Raw genomic sequence first — 20,715 nt, 5'->3', positions numbered from 1 at the left:
ACAGCAAACGGGCTTCAACTAAAGAGCATCTCTGTTTAACACACTCTAGATCTGCTCGTGTCAGCGATGCAAAATCTCTATCCTCATATATATATATATATATATTGCCAAATGCACTGACAGACTTTTTTAATGCAGCACAGTGCTCGAACGTAGATTGATTCTCATGCAGAGCTAATAAAAAAAGAGAGAACGATTTGAGCAGTAAATACTTTGATTTATTCGATTTATTAAAGCCATATTCGTATGGGATTAGTAGTACCTGATGACCTCTAGTCATTTGTAATAATTCCGGAGGTTGTCTGTGAACTTAATCCCAGGTGAATCGGCCACACGTGTCATTTCTAAGGTAAAAGGATGAGGGAGCTCTCTGATTTCATCTAAAATATCTTCATCTTCACTTCAGCAGTTTGGTACTACATGAGGGTGGGTATTTAATAGCACATTTTTGATTTCTGGGTGAACAAACCCTTTAAAATAGAAATCCTGTTACTGTTTTCTCCCTGTTGTTTCAAGGATTAAATCTAAAGGCTCATTCACAACCTGCAGCACTGTGCTAAACACTAAAATGTGGTATTTTAATAATGTTTAATAATAAACTCTTTGAATTTTAACATGCAGAGAAGCAAACCTTTGATTTTGTGTTGAATGAATACAAAAATGGTGTTTTTTGTTGCTAAAAAAATGATAATAATAGAATCTCAAAGCTATAGCAAACAATTACAGCAAAGTAATCACCTACTAACTGTTTGCAGCAATTCATTTTCATCAAACGCTATTTATATCCAATCTAGCTCAACCCAAACGGTGGGAAAACACCAGACAGATTTCATGTGAACGTTACAGGCTCCACTTCATTGATCTGCGATTCCATTTAGCCATATTAATGCAGCACTACCGCAGTGAAAACAATATCTCTTAATTTCCAGTGAACAACAACAGCGGCTCCTCTCTTTGGAAAAGTATGTCATACTGCGAAGCGCAAATTATCACGGAGCTTTTGATTAGAGCTCTCGGCTTTGTTCTTGCAATAGTAATCATTCACCGGCTTCCCACAATTCTTTCTTTGATGGTACGTTTGAAAACAAGTGTCTGACTGTTTGGCAAATGCTCCGGGGCTTTTCATCTAGTGTACTTGGAGGATTTGCTGAAATTGCACTGTATAAATTTGTGCATCTGAAACAATATTTGTGGACCTCTTAATGACTGAATGCAAACATCGGCTACTTTTGTTGTTATTCAGCTTAATGCCTTGGACACACACACACACACACACACACATGGTTTTAGCTGGTCATTTCCCACCCTGACCAGCTAAGACTAGCCATCCAGCCTAGGCTGGTTTAAGCTGTTTTTTCAGTAGGGTGTGGTTGATATGGCGTTGTCCTTGGTGGTTTCTATGTTTTTGCTAGGTGATTCCTAATGTTTTCTGAATGTTAAGGTGTTAAATTGTGAATCTGGAACAATATCTGAATGTCTGACTCACTGAATGGGTTATTTTTGTTGGTATACCCCTAAAGTGGTTAGTCAACATGCAACACAATACATGGGCTGTGGATTCCCCTGCTCTGCTTTCCTGTGATGCATGAAGAAACTCATATATTGTCAATGGATTATTTCAAAGGGAATAAATGTCATGATGAATATTCCTCAGGACCTGGAAGTGCTTTCACAGTGGCTATTTAATGATGCCAGTAAGTTATCGCTGAAGTGCCAGGTACAGTGTAAAATGCTTGCATGAGCTGCCCACGGCACTCAGCAGATTTTCCCCTCCGTTAATGAGGTTCAAAATGAACATCTCGCCACTTAATTGAACTGTGTGTTTTGCTGGAGTTCAAACAATGAATTCACTTTGCTTTTCATTTTAGGGACTCCAAAGAAAGGAGAAAGAAATCCAGGAAGAGTCATCATGAATGGAAAGTGGAGTGTTTTAACCAGGGTTAGAATGAAAAGGTGTTTTCTAGAGGAATATTGCAGCTGAACTATTTTTATTAAGCTGAAAGTCTGGTCTTGTTTCAGTATGCAAAGGTTGAATTATTTTTAACCAGGAATTATATATTGATTTAAAAAAAGTCTGAATATATTATTAATTTATTATTAAACGTGTATAAACTACCAACCAGACAACAATACTCAGAAATAAACATAAACACCATAAGAAATGTTACAATCAAATATGATACAGTACACTACAACATTGTATTAGTACTTGAAAAATATTAATTAATAGTTTAATAAATTAATTATCAATTTAGAAATTACAAAAAAGCAGATAAACCATTCTGAATCTTTTAAAATAAATAAAATAAAAAAACATGATAAATGTCATGATAAATTATGCATAAATGCAAGTACTATTTGCTATAATTTTTCATTGTTAAAGCTTTACCAACATTATTTAATTCCATTTTAGGGCTGCACATTGTTGGGAAAAAGAATATATATATATATATATATGAAGAGTTTAGATGCAAAAACCCCTAAAAGCCATTTGATATGTTCTTCTAAAATTAGCTTTTTTTCTTCAAATCCTTTGCGTAGTCTCAGTAATTTTACTTTTATAGTGATGATTAAGTTATCACTGCCTTTCAAGTGACATAACTGAACATAAACATAGGAGCCTGATAGAAATGCTCATTTTAGGTAAACATTTCCAATGGCATTTAGAGGCTTTTGCATCTGAACACACACACACACACACACACACACACACTTATAGACTGAGTATTATATATATATAAACCTCTCGCATCATTCAAATCATGTATGAAAGCATTTAGGCTTTCCTGTAAAATATAATGATGACAGAAGAAGTTGTGGTGGGTTTCTTAGGTTATTAAAGGTGTTTTCTGGCACTACTTGTTTAACCTGCATCAACGCATTCAGTGTAAGATGCACAAATAATCAATAAAAGATTGGGATCTCAACACCCACGCAACATCAATCAGAAATGATAATTATTAGCATGTTTATTAGTCCCTCCAATCGCTGCATTCAAATCTGTGTTTGAGAAACACAAAAATCAAGAAAGAGATTGAGTCTATAGTTTACAAACAGTCCAATAACACAGCAGTACTGGGAGAACAGATTATAGTTTAGATAAAACCACTGATGTTTATGGTTAAGATTAAAATCCCCGTCATGTGCATTTAACGACGCTCAAAAATGAAAGTTGTAGGCAGCAGTTACATTATTTAACCAGTAGGTTAAAAATATGCCACTGAATAACTCTTCAAAAATGATCATCCAGCAATGAAACATGAAGTTTTATGAGTGAAGAACTGAATCATTTATTGAGAATGAGACTAAAAATAAATATAAGCTGTACAAATGGTAATGTTAGATTTCAACATTACTCGTCTTCAGGAACAGTAGTAGTTACAGTGCAGTTTTACAGCACTGAATATTTTACTCTTTATTTTTATTCAGCTGATTATTTCTTTATTGTATCTTTAATAAAATTACAGCTTATCAGTTCTGTTTGCTTAAACCAAAAGTGTCTTGCAGTGCTGTTTCTGTAATAAATTACATTTGTCTCCTTCCCTTTTTGGCTGATCCGAAAAATGGTCCAATCCGTGACTAAAACTGTGAGATCTGTGATCCGTCACACCACTAATTATCATTATTATCTGTTTCTCCTTTTTTTAATGCAATGATCAGTTCATCCATATTATATAACCCAAAATCTGAAATACCTCCGCAATTTTGAGATATTCAACAAAAGAATCAAAGCAGCTCGGAGTAAAACAACTGTTGCTTCTAACACCACTACAGCCACTGTCAAAAAAGCAAGCAAGCAAGCAAAAGATTGCAATATTACACATTCCCGAGGAATCAGCGAACACCATCATTCAAGTGCTTAAATCTGCCCCTCTCTGCATCAAGATTGCCAGCATCTGAAACATTAGCAGGAGAGAAAAAACAGCAGTCTTAAATAACATCTGAAGAGTAGGTCGTGTTATTGAATTACAACAAGGGCTGGAGAAACAATTAAGTCCTGATTAAATTCGGTTTTCGCTGACAGGAGGCAGAGACAGACAGCAATTTCCGCTTGCCATAGATTAAATTAGCCACCATCAGCACGATTTCATTGAAGGTTTTTTTTTTTGGTGGGGGGGGGCGATAGAAAGAGAAAGAGCGAGAGAGAGTCTACAAGCAGATTAGTTACTTTGTGCTGGAAACGCTCTGAAGTTGCTAAAGCGAGTCGGTGATTGATTGAAAGATCTGGGACTGGAAGGGAAATTTAAGCAAATTCGCTCTCTGATACGGCTCTCGCTTACAATTGGCATTCAAATAAGACTCTACGGCTGAGTGTGTTTTTTGGGGGGTTTTGTTTACTCCAATGTCCCTGAAGTAAAAACAATGACGCCGCAGAACGTTTTTTTTTTTCCTGCTCATCATTATTCGGCGCAATTTCACAAATATATTACGGATGATTAGAAGGAAACATTAGCGTACATGTGTTTTCACAGACTCCCAGGGTTGACAGGCGCTCAGGTAATAAGCTGCAATTGAATTTGGAGATGATATTACAAATGTTCATTAAGTCTTAATCAGGGAATAATTGGCTGAAATTGACTTGAGTGACACTTGAAGGTAGGCCCCGTCGCCAGAACGCTTATAATAAAACTATTTTCAGGCAATAAATCAACTGGTAACACTTTCAGCCACAATTCACACTGTTAACCACTGGATTATTACCCATTATTAAAGGGCACCTATGGTGAAAAATCTACTTTTCAAGCTGTTTGGACAGACATGTATGGTGTATAGAGCGTCATATTGGGCTGATATAAACACACCCAGTGCTTTTTTTCATTTTAACAACATAAAAACGGTGGACCAATTGGAGCGGTTTTCAAATCAACCGCAACTTTACGTAGGAGAGCGGTCCCCCCGCCCACCAATATTGATTGACAGGCGCGTCATCATATCCTCAGTTTGTTGATTCACGTCCGCCATTTTCAGCGTGAGTCGAAGCGATATCACTAAAGGAACACGCTAGCTCTATTTTTAGATGCAAGGCTCATTGGGCTCAACACAAGATCAATATTCTCCACATTATCGCTCTAATCGGAATTATTGGTTGTATCTTTAGGTAGGTTTGCAAACATGTGTACTTCTCATTGAGTCTACCTTATACTTCAGCCGTTTGCATTTCTCGCGATCACAGAAGGTCCCTGTGATCTTAACTAGCATGCGTTTTACAATTCTAAACATCGGTTTCTATCAGGGTACACACAACGGCGCGGCGATTCGGGACATTTCATGTCTCTGCCACGCCACAGAGAGTGTCTGGTGTGCCGTGTCCCGGCTTCGAGCGGCGCATCCGGTGCCTCAGTCAAAGTTAATTCAGTGTGTGTGGTTATTAGATTCTGTGTACAAGCTCGGCACTTGAAACTAGCACACAGTTGGCTGTAAAACTGTACAAAGACACATGTGATTTTGTACTCTCTGCTTGGTCTGTGTCCGAGTCGTAAATGTACAACTGATTGCTGATCCTCTCACTCCTGCTCCTTCTATCAGTCTGCCTGTCTCTGTTGCAAACGCAGAGCGGGTGAGCTCATGGCTCCGCCCCCTTGTTAAGTTGGGCGGGAAGCCGAAACTAATCTACATGTGAAGCAACACACCCCTAAATCAGCGAGCTGTGGACACGCCCCCAACATGACACTTTATAACACATAATAATAAAAAACACTCAGAAGAACCATAATATTAATATTAAAGCATAAAAAAAGAGACAAACTATGTGCCCTTTAAGATAACCCTAACCCTAACTGTTTATTAGATGTTATAAAGTATGATTTTGTCCTACTGTCCAACTACTACCTTAGCTAATTACTAGTACATCAAGCTAATAGTCTTAGTTATTAGTTCATTAATAACACGGATTGAGACCTACAACAAAGTTTTATCAATTAAACACTTATTATGTTTAAAAGAATGTTGATTTACATAGTATTTATAGATTTTATTCTACAAATCAGGATCTTGAGTGCATTTTCTTTCATCAAATACTGATTCAGTTTATCATCATTTAACTAATGATGTACTGCACTGTAATGTCATATAATTCAATTCAGTTGATTTATAATCATGTAATTATGTATTAACATGTGATGAGATTTAAAGTCATTAAAGTGAATGTGGATATGATAATATAAATGTTCATTATGACTTAATCAGGGAATAATTGGGTTAAATTTACTTGAATGATTCTTAAAGGTATAGGCTTATCATCAGACATGTACAATATAACAGTTATATGGTTTCTTTATGACAAAACACTCGACTGATGGATAAATAACAATACATCAGCAATACCATTAAATCTCAATTAAACTTTAAATCCATTGACAATCCTAAGAGGAACACACAAAATAAACCTTGTGCGAAGATCTCCAAATCCTCCACCCTCCAGCCTGAAAACATCCAAGACCAAATCTATCTATCAATCATGATGGTGGCACAGCATTGCAATTTCTCAAGCCCTGATATAGATATATTTTTATATTGAGATTTATGGCGCCGCTGTGGGCAGGTGACAGTCATTCAGCTCTATAAAGAGATGCCCAGCTGATCCTGCCGATGCCGATCCCGCATTATCTCAACGGCCAGGCTTTTCTAATCTGTCCCTCTGTTCTCCTGCCCGGCGCAGAGGAAATAACAGTCTCATAATGGTGATAATTAGGGAGATCGATGCAGTTCGCCGGCGGGACGCTCAACGCGGCCGTAAACCTTCAGCAGGGCTTCGAGAAAGAAAAATCGGGCGCCCCCCAAGGCTAAAATTTCCGCTTGATAAAATTTGACTATCAAGTGTCGCGTGTCATGAGTTAAAGCCTGCGCATGAGCGGACATATGAACAGTAAATTTTACACCTGGTTAGACTTGATTAATATTTGGCCTCCTACTCAAATTCATCAGCAGAGAGCTCGCATTCATATCACTGGCGGTGCTAGAAATTTGTCACTCGGCATATAGAGCTGCCAACAGATGCCAGGACTGCTTTCGGTATTTTTTTACACATAATTCTGAACTGATTGTATCCCAAATATGTTAAAAAAAACTATTAAAAGGTAGGAGAATCATATAATTAATTTAGTTTTTTTTAGGTGTGGAAGTTAAATTCACCTCACTAATCATTGGCGCATGAACATTTCCTGCTCAATATCAAGCTATTTCATAACTACAAGAGACGATTCAATCATAACTTAATGTTAAAACGGCTACCATAACGTAACTGATCAATATGTGGCTCTTTTTAGATTCTGGAAAGCTATATAGGAATTAAAAATGTAAAACAGGAGATATGCTGTCACTCTTGTTTTTGTTTACATCCCTTAAAAGGGTACACTCACCAGCCACTTTATTAGGTACACCTGTCCGACTGCTTGTTAACGCAAATTTCTAATCAGCCAATCACATGGCAGCAACTCAATGCATTTAGGCATATAGATATGGGCAAGGCGATGTGGAAGAAAGGGGATTTAAGTGACTCTGAATGTGGCATGGTTGTTGCTGCCAGACGGGCTGCTCTGAGTATTTCAGAAACTGCTGATCTACTGGGATTTTCACGCACAACCATCTCTAGGGTTTACAGAGAATGGTCCGACAAAGAGGAAATATCCAGTGAGCGGCAGTTCTGTGGGCCCAAATGCCTTGTTGATGCCAGAGGTCAGAGGAGAATTGCCAGACTGGTTCCAGCTGATAGAAAGGCAACGGTAACTCAAATAAGCAACACAGGCTCATTCTGAAATCGTAGCCCTGCAGACGTTTCTGGAGACTGCGAATCACGTAGCCAGAGGTACGTATGGCTGCATTTTATTTTTTTTAAACAAACGCTATGGGCCTGTTGCCAGTAGGTGGCGTTATGACTGTGTCTGGATATTGGCATGTAAACATGTTCAGGTCAGGACTGTTTTAGTTAAATTTGTAATTATTACACATAAAGGATTGCTGTCACGATGGCGCAGTGGGTAGCACAATCGCCTCACAGCAAGAAGGTCACTGGTTCGAGTCCTGGCTGGGTCAGTGTGTGTTTCTGTGTGGAGTTTGCATGTTCTCCCCATGTTGGCGTGGGTTTCCTCCGGGTGCTCCGGTTTCCCCCACAGTCCAAACACATGCGCTATGGAGAATTGGGTAAACTAAATTGGCCGTAGTGTATGGCTGATGCATAAAACATACGCTGGATGAGTTGGCGGTTCATTCCGCTGTGGCTTCCCCAGACTAATAAAGGGACTAAGCCGAAAAGAAAATGAAGGAATGAATGAATATACATAAAGGCGGCCACACCAATGCGTGTGTTTTTTTTAAGTTAAATGTATTTTTTTGTGGCTTTAGTGTCGCCAACTATGTATGATGTTTGTAATTTTTGTTGTTTGGCTGAGCACCTATTCAGATTGATGTGTTTTTATGCATTTTTTACAATTTCTAATTATTAACAATTAATTTATAAGGCCATAAAATTAGTTATACTTTAAGAAGTGCACTTACTGTCTATGTTCAGTAAACTGATGCTTTAATCCTCCGTTCAGCCTGAAGTTGAGATATTTTCTTTCAGTAAACTCAGAGTCATTGACTTAAACAGTAAGTGTGTGGAAATGATGTTCAACGCCGCAGGAATTAGCACCGATGGAGCTCTAAGTTGTTGTAATTCCACACAGCGGGTCCCGTGGGAGATGTTTTTGGCGGTGACTGACAGCAGCAAAGCTGTCCTCTTCTGTCACAGCTCCCATGAGGAGCCCAGATGCGGGAGCGCTCCTGAATTACAAAAACAATCTTCTGGTAAAATCTGTGACCTCAACAGATGTAGTTAAAGTTAAATACACAGCTTTTACTGACTACTTTAAGAAAGTTTTGATTTATTTATTCAGCTTTTTTGAAGATGCCTTCTTATATATAATAATGATATGCGTATTAGCTTGTTGCTAGAATGTTCTAGGCCAGGGGTCACCACTTGTTCCTGGAGGTCCGGTGTCCTGCAGATTTTAGCTCCAACCCTAATCAAACACACCTGAACAAGCTAATCAAGGTCTTACTAGGTATTCTTGAAACAATCAGGCAGGTCTGTTGAGGCAAGTTGGAGCTAAACCCTGCAGGGACACTGGCCCTCCAGGAACGTGATTGGTGACCCCTGTTCTAGGCAGTTGCAGGACATAGATATTTACATTAGATGTCGCCTATGCTATTGTTGTCTATTGGAATGAATGCATAAATCGAGCCGCCGTTTTAGCACAGGGTAGCGCTCCTTTGAAATGAACGTGGGACCACGGTGTAGTGGAGGACTGTCCATCCAGAGATATTCACACATATATACATCTATCTATGATCGGGGGTTTTCCTGGTGGTCTGTATGCAAATCTTTTTTTAAATTACAAACATTATATAACATGAGAGTTTGAAGTAACACACACACGTTTAACACACGGCAGAAATATGAACAGTGTCCTGAGTTGTTGCTGGGCATTGCAGACAGCTGCCGACTTGCGATGCCGGTGTGCATACCCTGATAGAAACCTATGTTTACAATACTAAATGCATGGCACTGCGTGGCACGTCAAGGCGCAGCACATCCAGTGTGCGACCCCCTTTACGCTGGTCTTGCTGCGGACAGTTGTAACCCTTTTTGCATCCTTGTTGGAACTCACACTGCTAGCGATGGAAGATTTAAGTTAATATGCTTGAGATTTCGCTCTAAGAGATTTTTTTGTAGGCATTGGCATGTTTGATGCGTGTGCTAATTTTCGTACGTGTGCGTGAAACGTAGCTCAGAGGCCACTCCTTCGAAGTGCATAGGTGGCGCTATCGAGCCATTCTGCCACACCCACCTCTGAAACCTATAACAAATGTACATTTTGAGGAACATACATTGGCGAGACCCTCAAAAATGCGATTCATTCTAGAGAAGAAGAAGAAGAAACTGAGAAATTCCACAAGGGCCCACGCACCATAGGGGCTCGGTCCCTATTAATGATAGTAATAACACTTTATTTTGATGGTCCACTTGAGTATTAGTAGACTGTCTGCTTAATATCTGCTGATACTGCTCCTTCATCAGGCATTTAACTGACTAGAAGAAACTTTGCAAGTACATATCAACTTAAACTAACAGAATTAGTTGGCATGTAGATGCGATTTAACTTAAATCAACAAACGGACCATCAAAATAAAGTCTGACCATAATCGTTTTGAGCCTCTTTAAAGAAAATGCATCAAAGTGAACGTTAATGCAGAAAATTAATCGCGTATCATAAACAAACGGGTGATTTTAAGTCATTGTGTACAGTACAAGTTGCATTTTGACTGAATTAAGCAACACATTAAAATGCTAATTCATAAAAATCTGATTATACTTCATCATCCTTTGAGACGTTACTTGCAATTTTCCATAACTCTATGCAAAAGCCACCATCAATTTCCGAGTGAAATCGGTGAAATCTCCCCCAACTGTGTCTTCCAGCAGCTCATGCTATAATGCTCCAGATCTCAGCCCACAGGAAGAGCCTAAACCGGGCCAAGCTTTCCAAAGCGTCAGCCAGCGACAGACAACAACAGGTGCAGCGCAGGACTGTTTTCACATTACTGACTGCAGCGTCTCCAGAGACTCCAGCTCCAACATGGATTGATTTACCGATACTGTCAACTCCTATATTTCACTCTCCCCAAGAAAGCAGCCATCGCATTCGAAAAGCGATCGGGTTCTCCTGAGAGCAGAGGGAGAAACAAGGAGCGATTCAAGCGGTCAAGGCGAAGCTAAAACCAGGCCAGAGCGTCTGCCAAGAGGGATTACAGGGGGCAGCTGGTGAGGGACGTTTTATATCAATAACGCAAGGGCGCTTCGGGTCATCAACTACAAGCACAAAGTCGGCCCTTTTCTCAACTTTGAAACCAGCCAAACCAGTTTCACCACGGCTTTTGAAAACCAGCGACCCCTTTTGTGTCCTTTCCACGTCACTTCACACGACTGACCTTCACAGCAAAACTGGAGGACGTTTCATTTCCCTCGGGCAGGTGAGGGAAGGTGATATGAATCAGAATCTTCTATTAGCATGACAGCTACATAGAAAAAAAAATCTGGAGGAAACTCATATTTGAGGGTAACATGGAAGCACAAGGCCAGAAATAATACTTCTACCTATATTATATTAAATAATTAATGACATTAAAATAATTAAAATGAGATATTTGCTAACATAACCTGAAAACACATACTTTAGCAATCATATATAATTAGGAACAGATAGTAATTTAACTATGAGAAAAAAATATGGACAGACAAACAGATGGCTGGATGGACAAACAAATGGATGGATGGATGGATGGATGGATGGATGGATGGATGGATGGATGGATGGATGGATGGATGGATGGATGGACGGACGGACGGATGGATAGACAAACTAATGGGTGGATAATGCATGCACGGACCGAAAATAAACTGGACAGATGATGGACATACAAATGGATGGATGGAAAATGTCATTGTTAGTTGCATGGATGGATGGATGAAATATAGACTGGACAGGTGGAGGACAAACAAAAGGATGGATGGATGGACAAACAAATGGCTTGATGGATAGGTGGATGGATGGATGGATGGATGGATGGACAAACAGACATATGGATGGAAAATAGACTGGAAAGATGGTGGACAAACAAAAGGATGGATGATTGGATGGACAAACAAATGGATGGCCGGGTGGATGGATAGACAAACTAATGAATGTATGTATGGATGGAAAAACTAATGGATAAATGGACAATTGGACCGACAGACAGACAGACAGACAGACGGATGGATGGATGGATGGAAAATAGACTGGACAGATGATGGACAAACATGCAAAGGATGGATGAATGGATGGACGAACTTATGGATGGATGGATGGGTGGATAGACAAACCAATGGATTGATGAATGGATGGACAAACAAATGGATGGATGGATGGATGGATAGACAAACAATTAGAAGGATGGAAAATTAAATTGTTGGTTGGATGGATGGGAAAATAGGCTGGACACATGGAGGACAAACAAAAGGAGGGATGGATAAATGAATGGACAAACAAATGGATGGATGGATGGATGGATGGATGGATGGATGGATGGATGGGCAAGCAAATGGATGAATGGGCAAACAAATGGATGAATGGATGGATGGATGGATGGATGGATGAATGGATGAATATAGTAATGGATGGATGGATGGATGGATGGATGAACAAACAAATGAATGGATGGATGGATGGATGGATGGATGGATAAGCAAATGGATGAATGGATGGACTGATGGATCAATAGACTAATGGATGGATGGAAAAACAACTCGATGGATGGATGGATGGATGGATGGATGGATGGATGGATGGATGGATGGATGGATGGATGGATGGATGGATAGATGGATGGATGGATAGATGGATGGATGGATGGATGAATGGATGGATTGATGGACAGATAAATGGCTGAATGGATGGACAGACAGACAAACAGATGGATGAGCATGGACGTCCAGTATATGTGTAGATGTATTTTAAGAGCACAAAAGTAAGTTTCCTCCAGAAGCAGCAGACGTGAGTGTAAATCCACTGGTCTGACAGGAGGTTAATTCCAGCGCAGATGAAGGTTAACGGCAGGTGGCTGCTGCTTCTCGCCGTTTCTGAGAAAAAAACAACACCTTTTCCAGACAACTCAAAACATGACGCATGAGTGACAGGAGCTACGTATGAGTTCTGTTTGTGAAAAAGCCAATATTCCAGCATTTCACCAACAGTATGTTAAAATATAAATGCAATTTTCCAAACATTGTTTAACCTTCCCTGCATCCCAATAAATTATCCACACGTATTAGTAAATTACTCATTTTATAAACATGCAAACTTTCAGAAATATTTGAGTACGAAACCCCTACTTTTGAACAACACAGATAAGCAGCAAGGAAATAAAAGTCGAGTCGTGTTTAGGCCCACTTGTTGTGGGCTATATGAGCATCAGGTATACAAGCACAAATGCAGAAGCAATGGACGGCCGCAGATGACAGTCTGAGATGTTTGTTTTGTTATATTTACCTTTGTTTTTTTTTGACTATGAAATTTAAATTGGGTGTGGGGTGTGGTTTCCTCGCAGTATCGAAAATGGTATCGAATGTCGATTTTTTTAAGGTATTGTGTCAAGGTTAGAAATTGCAGTATCGTGTCAACACCACACATCAGGTACACAAGCACATGAGATGTTTGTTTTGTTATATTTACGTTTTTTTTTTTGACTATGAAATTTAAATTGGCTGTGGGGTGTGGTTTCTAACTTTTTCTAACTCGTAAATTTCTAACTTCGACACAATACCTTGAAAAATATCGACATTCGATACCATTTTCGATACCATTTGCGAGGAAACCACACTCCTGATGCTCATATAGCCCACAACATGTGGGCCTTAATTAATTTTTTCATTGTGGATGGAGTACACGTAATATGTAAATTTAAACAACCAGGCATTTAGATTTGCCCAGTTTCATCTGGTAACCACTTCCTGAAATGGTCTGATCAATCCAACACGGCAATTCGTAACTTTTTGATTTAGTGGCTAATTCGTATGAATTCGTACGATCTAATTTGTACGATTTAGTACGATTTGCTCATCCCCCAACAACGGTTGGGTTTAGGGGTGGGGTTAGGTGCCACGCCTCCTTTCTAAAATCGTACAATTTAGTACGACTGAACTCGTACGAATTCATACGAATTAGCTACTAAACTGACAAAACGTAAAATGCTTACGTTTTCTCGTGAGATCAGGCTGGATCAATCAGATATTTCCATCTTCAATGCATTTCGGATATTTAGACCTGTCGTTCATGATCAGATAGCTATCCTATAAAAATATATATAATAATTCATTAAGTGTCCAGGAGTAAACAGTTCTCCTAATGATTCATGATTAGAATTTTAATTTTGGATTGAATGACCACTATGGGTGTCACAGTGGCTTAGTGATTAGCACTGTCACCTCACAGCAAGAAGGTTGCTGGTTCGAGTCCCAGCTGGGTCAGTTGGCAGTTCTGTGTGGAGTTTGTATGTTCTCCCCGTGTTCATGTGGGTTTCCTCCGGGTGCTCCGGTTTCCCCTACAGTCCAAACACATGCACTATAGGGGAATTGAATAAGCTAAATTGGTCGTAGTGTATGGGTGTGAATACAAGAGTGTAATGATGTTTTCCAGTGATGGTTTGCAGTTGGAAGGGCAACCGCTGTGTAAAACATACGCTGGATAAGTTGGCGGTTCATTCTGCTGTGGTGACCCCTGATAAATAAAGGGATTAAGCCGAAGGAAAATGAATGAACGAATGAATGACTACTTTAAAAATCAACATCTATGGCACAGATTTTGTTGCTTTTTTAAAATATGTAATTTATTTGTGAGTTTTAAGCAGTTGTGTCAAGTAATTTGAGATTTCAGCACTTCCCCTAATTATTTAAAGTTTTGGAAGGCCAAAACAACTGGCCAGAGGCATTGCAAACATGTCTGCTGACTGAACAGGCTTTCCGTGAAAGGGATTTTGTATTGAACTGAGCTTCTTTACAAGCAGGTTACTCAAATGAATCCTATTCAAGGTTATTCAGCTATTTCTGCAGCATGACTGTGATATCACAATTTCAGTCTCCACAGAAAATGAAGGAAATGCAAAGGTGCCGCTACGTGCTAGTCACAAAGTGTAATACTGTGAATATGTTGTTATCTTGGGCGTCACAGTGGGGCAATGGGTGGCATGATCGAATGACAGCAAGAAGGTCGCTGGTTCGATTCCCAGCTGGGTCAGTTGGTGTTTCTGTGTGGAGTTTGCATGTTCTCCCCGTGTTGGCGTGGGTTTCCTCCAGGTGCTCCGGTTTCCCCCACACTCCAAACACATGTGCTATAGGGGAATTGAATAAGCTAAATTGGCCGTAGTGTATGTGTGTAAATGCAAGAGTGTATGAGTGTTTCCCAGTGATGGGTTGCAGCTGGAAGGGCATCCGCTGCGTAAAACATATGCTGAATAAGTTGGCGGTTCATTCCGCTGTGGCGACCCCGGATTAATAAAGGGACTAAGCTGAAAAGACAATTAATGAATGCATGTTGTTCACTCAACAACAAGCGACTTATTTCTGTCAGGAAAGGCCGCAGATCAAACAATAAAACTGTGAAGTAAGACATGTCCAAATATTGACTCCAATAAACAGACGTTTTCATCGATAAACAGTGAATTTCTCTCAGTTTGCCCATTTTGGGACATTCGGCTGCGTTTGATTCTTAACCAATCTCCAACTCATCTTCAAGGGAGAGCAAGTCAGATCATCAAACCAGATACAAAATAATAACTCTTTCTTTTCACAATACTTCAATCAGTTTAGCACTAGCGCCGGCTGAAAGCACTTACTAGCGTCCCCCTCCCCCTGATTCACAATGCATGCACAATGAACACATGCACAATTTGTCGCCATTCTTCACACAGCGATACAGTTAATGGATCTCTTGATAATAGCTTCTGCAGCAGGCATTAGCTGTCTCCTTTTTCAATATCTCCCCGGCAAAAATTGTTTCCCCGATAAAGCAGATAGGATTTTTTCCCGAAACTACCACACGAACGCTGAGACAGAAGTGACATTTGAGCTCAAGGCGATGGGCCTGTAACATTTTAGCAGATACAAAATCCTAAACTGACCTACATAGTGGAAGTATGCTACGAAAAAAACAAACATTTATTATTCATTAAGCAGAAGCTCCCTTAAAATGGGAATTGGGGTATAAACCGAGTGAAGCAAAACCAAAAAATGTATCCGCATGCACAAAACCCTCCTCACGTTCTGCTGATGTTGATTTATTCCTAATGGAAATATTTGTAACATTTGTACAGATGCTGAACACTGAATTGTTTGAAATACTTGTTTGGAGAGATTGGTAGACGTCAGCACTGTCCCATTATCAAAACTTTCCCATTTGTTTGAGATCCTGACCTGCCTGACAACAGCCAGAAAGGTTGGTTTTGGGGCGGGACTATATACTTGTCTGGCCAATAGCAAAAAAGGGCAGAGATTCAGAATTGTTCAATCACAGTGGTCCTCAACCACCGGGCTGTGGACCCGTACCGGGCCATACAAGAAATTAGGGTTGGGCAATGTCGACCAATTTGGCATCATACGATGTTTAATGTGAAACATCACGATAGACGATGGCATCATCATCGTAGGCGGCGGTGACTTAATTATTTATGAATACTTAATTAATTCATAACGAATTAATTATTTGTAGCCTACCGTTTCAACTACATTACAAAAATAAAATTGAAAAGGAAAAAAAAATATCATGTTAACCGTTCACCGGAAGTTTATCAGCGGTGCATTTCTGAAAACAATCGTTAGACAACTAAAGCCGCAAGTTCCATCGCTACAAACATAGTTTGTTGTTTGCCGTTTCCCAAATCTGTCGTTCCAATGAACATTCGCAAACTGCGTTGTAAACTTGTACGCTTGCAACTACACCTCTGGAGCTGTGTTCTATTCCCAGTTATCCCCCCTATGCCCTATTCATTTAGAACATTCTAACATTTAAACTTGGATTGATTTTTTTTAAAGAAAGCTAGACCACCGGGCTGTGGATCGGTAACGGGCCATACAAGAAGTAAGGGTTCGGTGATGTCAACCAATTTGGCATCGTACAATGTCTAATATGAAACATCATGATGGATGACGGCATCGTCATCGTAGGCGGCGGCGAATTAATTATGAATAATCAATTAATTCATAACAAATTAATTATTTGTAGTCTACCGTTTCAACTACCTGACCCGCATGGTCTTTGTTTGACCCATAACCAAATCATTAATAAATAAAGAGAAGTTACACACAAATGACCACTTGTCAATCACTTTTTTCCGCGGGATTCTGGCATGAATAGGCAGAGTGATCTGTGTCGTTATAATGGCGTCGACACACTTGGTTGGTAAATAAAGGTGCACAACCAACAGGAACCAACCAACAGTATCTGAGGTTTACACTAAAATGACCAAGTACAAGCGTGAAAGTGAAAGAGTGAAGCAATGTACTGACGCTGTGACACATTACCTGATAGATTCAAAAGAGCGAAGAGTCGTTAGAGACGAGATTAATTAAATATCACATTTAACAACTATAGTGAGACGCCATCCAGCGGTACATCCTTGATAAACTGTCCCACGTGCACTGCTCTCTGGGGTTTTGTGCTATATTATTAGTATATATATATTTATATATATATATTGCGATAGTGATGTTCGAAAGTATTACATCGCTTTGTAAGCACTCATTATTACCATTTCATAAGTCTCCCCATACAGTTTGATAGAGAGCTTCGCGTGACGTCACACTTAACAAGCGGATTATTTCCAAAGGTGGTGTGTGGCTTGCAGATGCACCCAGTGGAATAAATGGTCCCGTGACAATAACTGACCAGCTGATCAGCTTCATACTTTGTATGGAATATACACATTTTGATTAATTACCTCAGGGGCAGCACGGTGGTGCAGTGGGTTGCACAACTGCCTCACAGCAAGAAGGTCTCTGGTTCGAGTCCAGGCTGGGTCAGTTGGCATTTCTGTGTGGAGTTTGCATGTTCTCCCCGTGTTGGCGTGGGTTTCCTCTGGGTGCTCTGGATTCCCCTACAAGTCCAAAAACATACAGGTAAATTGGGTAAGCTAAACTGTCCGTAGTGTGTGTATGGATGTTTCCCAGTGATGGGTTGCAACTGGAAGGGCATCCGCTTTGCGAAACATACGTTAAGATCTCAGCTGTCATAAAGTCAGACTGAACGACAAAAAATTATAAATAAAATTTCATGCAGAAATAGCAAAAAATGTCCGCAGATTCTGTCTGGCCCTACACTGTAAAACAAAACAACAGCATATTTTTACGGTTTATTTCCGACAGCTGGAGTGCCCTAAAAAAAAAAGTAAAGTAACGGCTGTTAAATTACAGAAATTTACAGTAAAATAACGGACATCAAATTACAGAAATTTACTGTAAAATAACTGACATTAAATTACAGAAATTTACAGTAAAATAACGGACATCAAATTACAGAAATTTACTGTAAAATAACTGACATTAAATTACAGAAATTTACTGTAAAATAACTGACATTAAATTACAGAAATTTACTGTAAAATAACGGACATTAAATTACAGAAATTTACTGTAAAATAACTGACATTAAATTACAGAAATTTACTGTAAAATAACGGACATTAAATTACAGAAATTTACTGTAAAATAACGGACATTAAATTACAGAAATTTACTGTAAAATATCTGACATCAAATTACAGAAATTTACTGTAAAATAACTGACATTAAATTACAGAAATTTACTGTAAAATAACTGACATCAAATTAAAGAAATTTACTGTAAAATAACTGACATTAAATTACAGAAATTTACTGTAAAATAACTGACATCAAATTAAAGAAATTTACTGTAAAATAACTGACATTAAATTACAGAAATTTACTGTAAAATAACTGACATTAAATTACAGAAATTTACTGTAAAATAACTGACATTAAATTACAGAAATTTACTGTAAAATAACTGACATTAAATTACAGAAATTTACTGTAAAATAACTGACATTAAATTACAGAAATTTACTGTAAAATAACTGACATCAAATAACAGAAATTTACTGTAAAATAACGGACATTAAATTACAGAAATTTACTGTAAAATAACTGACATTAAATTAAAGAAATTTACTGTAAAATAACTGACATTAAATTACAGAAATTTACTGTAAAATAACTGACATTAAATTACAGAAATTTACTGTAAAATAACTGACATTAAATTACAGAAATTTACTGTAAAATAACGGACATTAAATTATGGAAATTTACTGTAAAAAAACTGAGATTAAATTACAGAAATTTACTGTAAAATAACTGACATCAAATTACAGAAATTTACTGTAAAATAACTGATGTTAAATTACAGAAATTTACTGTAAAATAACTGACATCAAATAACAGAAATTTACTGTAAAATAACTGACATCAAATAACAGAAATTTACTGTAAAATATCTGACATTAAATTACAGAAATTTACTGTAAAATAACTGACCTCAAATTACAGAAATTTACTGTAAAATATCTGACATCAAATTACAGAAATTTACTGTAAAATAACTGACATCAAATTACAGAAATTTACTGTAAAATAACTGACATTAAATTACAGAAATTTACTGTAAAATAACTGACATCAAATTACAGAAATTTACTGTAAAATAACTGACATTAAATTACAGAAATTTACTGTAAAATAACTGACATTAAATTACAGAAATTTACTGTAAAATAACGGACATTAAATTACAGAAATTTACTGTAAAATAACTGACATTAAATTACAGAAATTTACTGTAAAATAACGGACATCAAATTACAGAAATTTACTGTAAAATAACTGACGTTAAATTACAGAAATTTACTGTAAAATAACTGACATCAAATTACAGAAATTTACTGTAAAATAACTGACATCAAATTACAGAAATTTACTGTAAAATAACTGACATTAAATTACAGAAATTTACTGTAAAATAACTGACATTAAATTACAGAAATTTACTGTAAAATAACGGACATTAAATTACAGAAATTTACTGTAAAATAACTGACATTAAATTACAGAAATTTACTGTAAAATAACGGACATTAAATTATGGAAATTTACTGTAAAATAACTGACATCAAATTAAAGAAATTTACTGTAAAATAACTGACATTAAATTACAGAAATTTACTGTAAAATAACGGACATTAAATTACAGAAATTTACTGTAAAATAACGGACATTCAATTATGGAAATTTACTGTAAAATAACTGACATCAAATTAAAGAAATTTACTGTAAAATAACTGACATTAAATTACAGAAATTTACTGTAAAATAACTGACATTAAATTACAGAAATTTACTGTAAAATAACTGACATTAAATTACAGAAATTTACTGTAAAATAACTGACATTAAATTACAGAAATTTACTGTAAAATAACTGACATTAAATTACAGAAATTTACTGTAAAATAACAGACAATAAATTACAGAAATATACTGTAAAATAACTGACAATAAATTACAGAAATTTACTGTAAAATAACTGACATCAAATTACAGAAATTTACTGTAAAAAAACTGACATTAAATTACAGAAATTTACTGTAAAATAACTGACATTAAATTACAGAAATTTACTGTAAAATAACTGACATTAAATTACAGAAATTTACTGTAAAATAACTGACATTAAATTACAGAAATTTACTGTAAAATAACTGACATTAAATTACAGAAATATACTGTAAAATAACTGACAATAAATTACAGAAATTTACTGTAAAATAACTGACATCAAATTACAGAAATTTACTGTAAAATAACGGACATTAAATTACAGAAATTTACTGTAAAATAACTGACATTAAATTACAGAAATTTACTGTAAAATAACTGACATTAAATTACAGAAATTTACTGTAAAATAACTGACATTAAATTACAGAAGTTTCTTTAAATTTAAATTTCTGGTAAATTTCTGTAATTTAACGGCCGTTGTTTTTTACCATTTTTTTCCGTACCCCAGCTGCCGATTGAGGTAAAGTAGGTTTGATATTCGCACATTCGTTTCATTAACGGCCCATATATTG

The 20,715-nt window shown here is 37.4% G+C and overlaps 1 protein-coding gene across 1 annotated transcript in view; it reads left to right on the top strand.

Annotated features, from left to right (window-relative positions):
- Positions 1-10,645: 10,645 nt before the first annotated feature.
- nicn1 (nicolin 1) overlaps positions 10,646-20,715 on the top strand; it is a 29,358-nt gene continuing 19,288 nt past the window's right edge. The window contains exon 1 of the mRNA XM_056448366.1: positions 10,646-11,010. The gene's annotated coding sequence lies outside the window, so the exon portion shown is untranslated. The remainder of the gene's footprint in view (positions 11,011-20,715) is intronic.

Source organism: Danio aesculapii, chromosome 22 (genome assembly GCF_903798145.1).
Source record: "Danio aesculapii chromosome 22, fDanAes4.1, whole genome shotgun sequence".
Lineage (NCBI taxonomy): Eukaryota > Metazoa > Chordata > Actinopteri > Cypriniformes > Danionidae > Danio > Danio aesculapii.
Note: the sequence above shows the minus strand (reverse complement) of the source record. Positions and strands in the feature narration are given on the sequence as shown.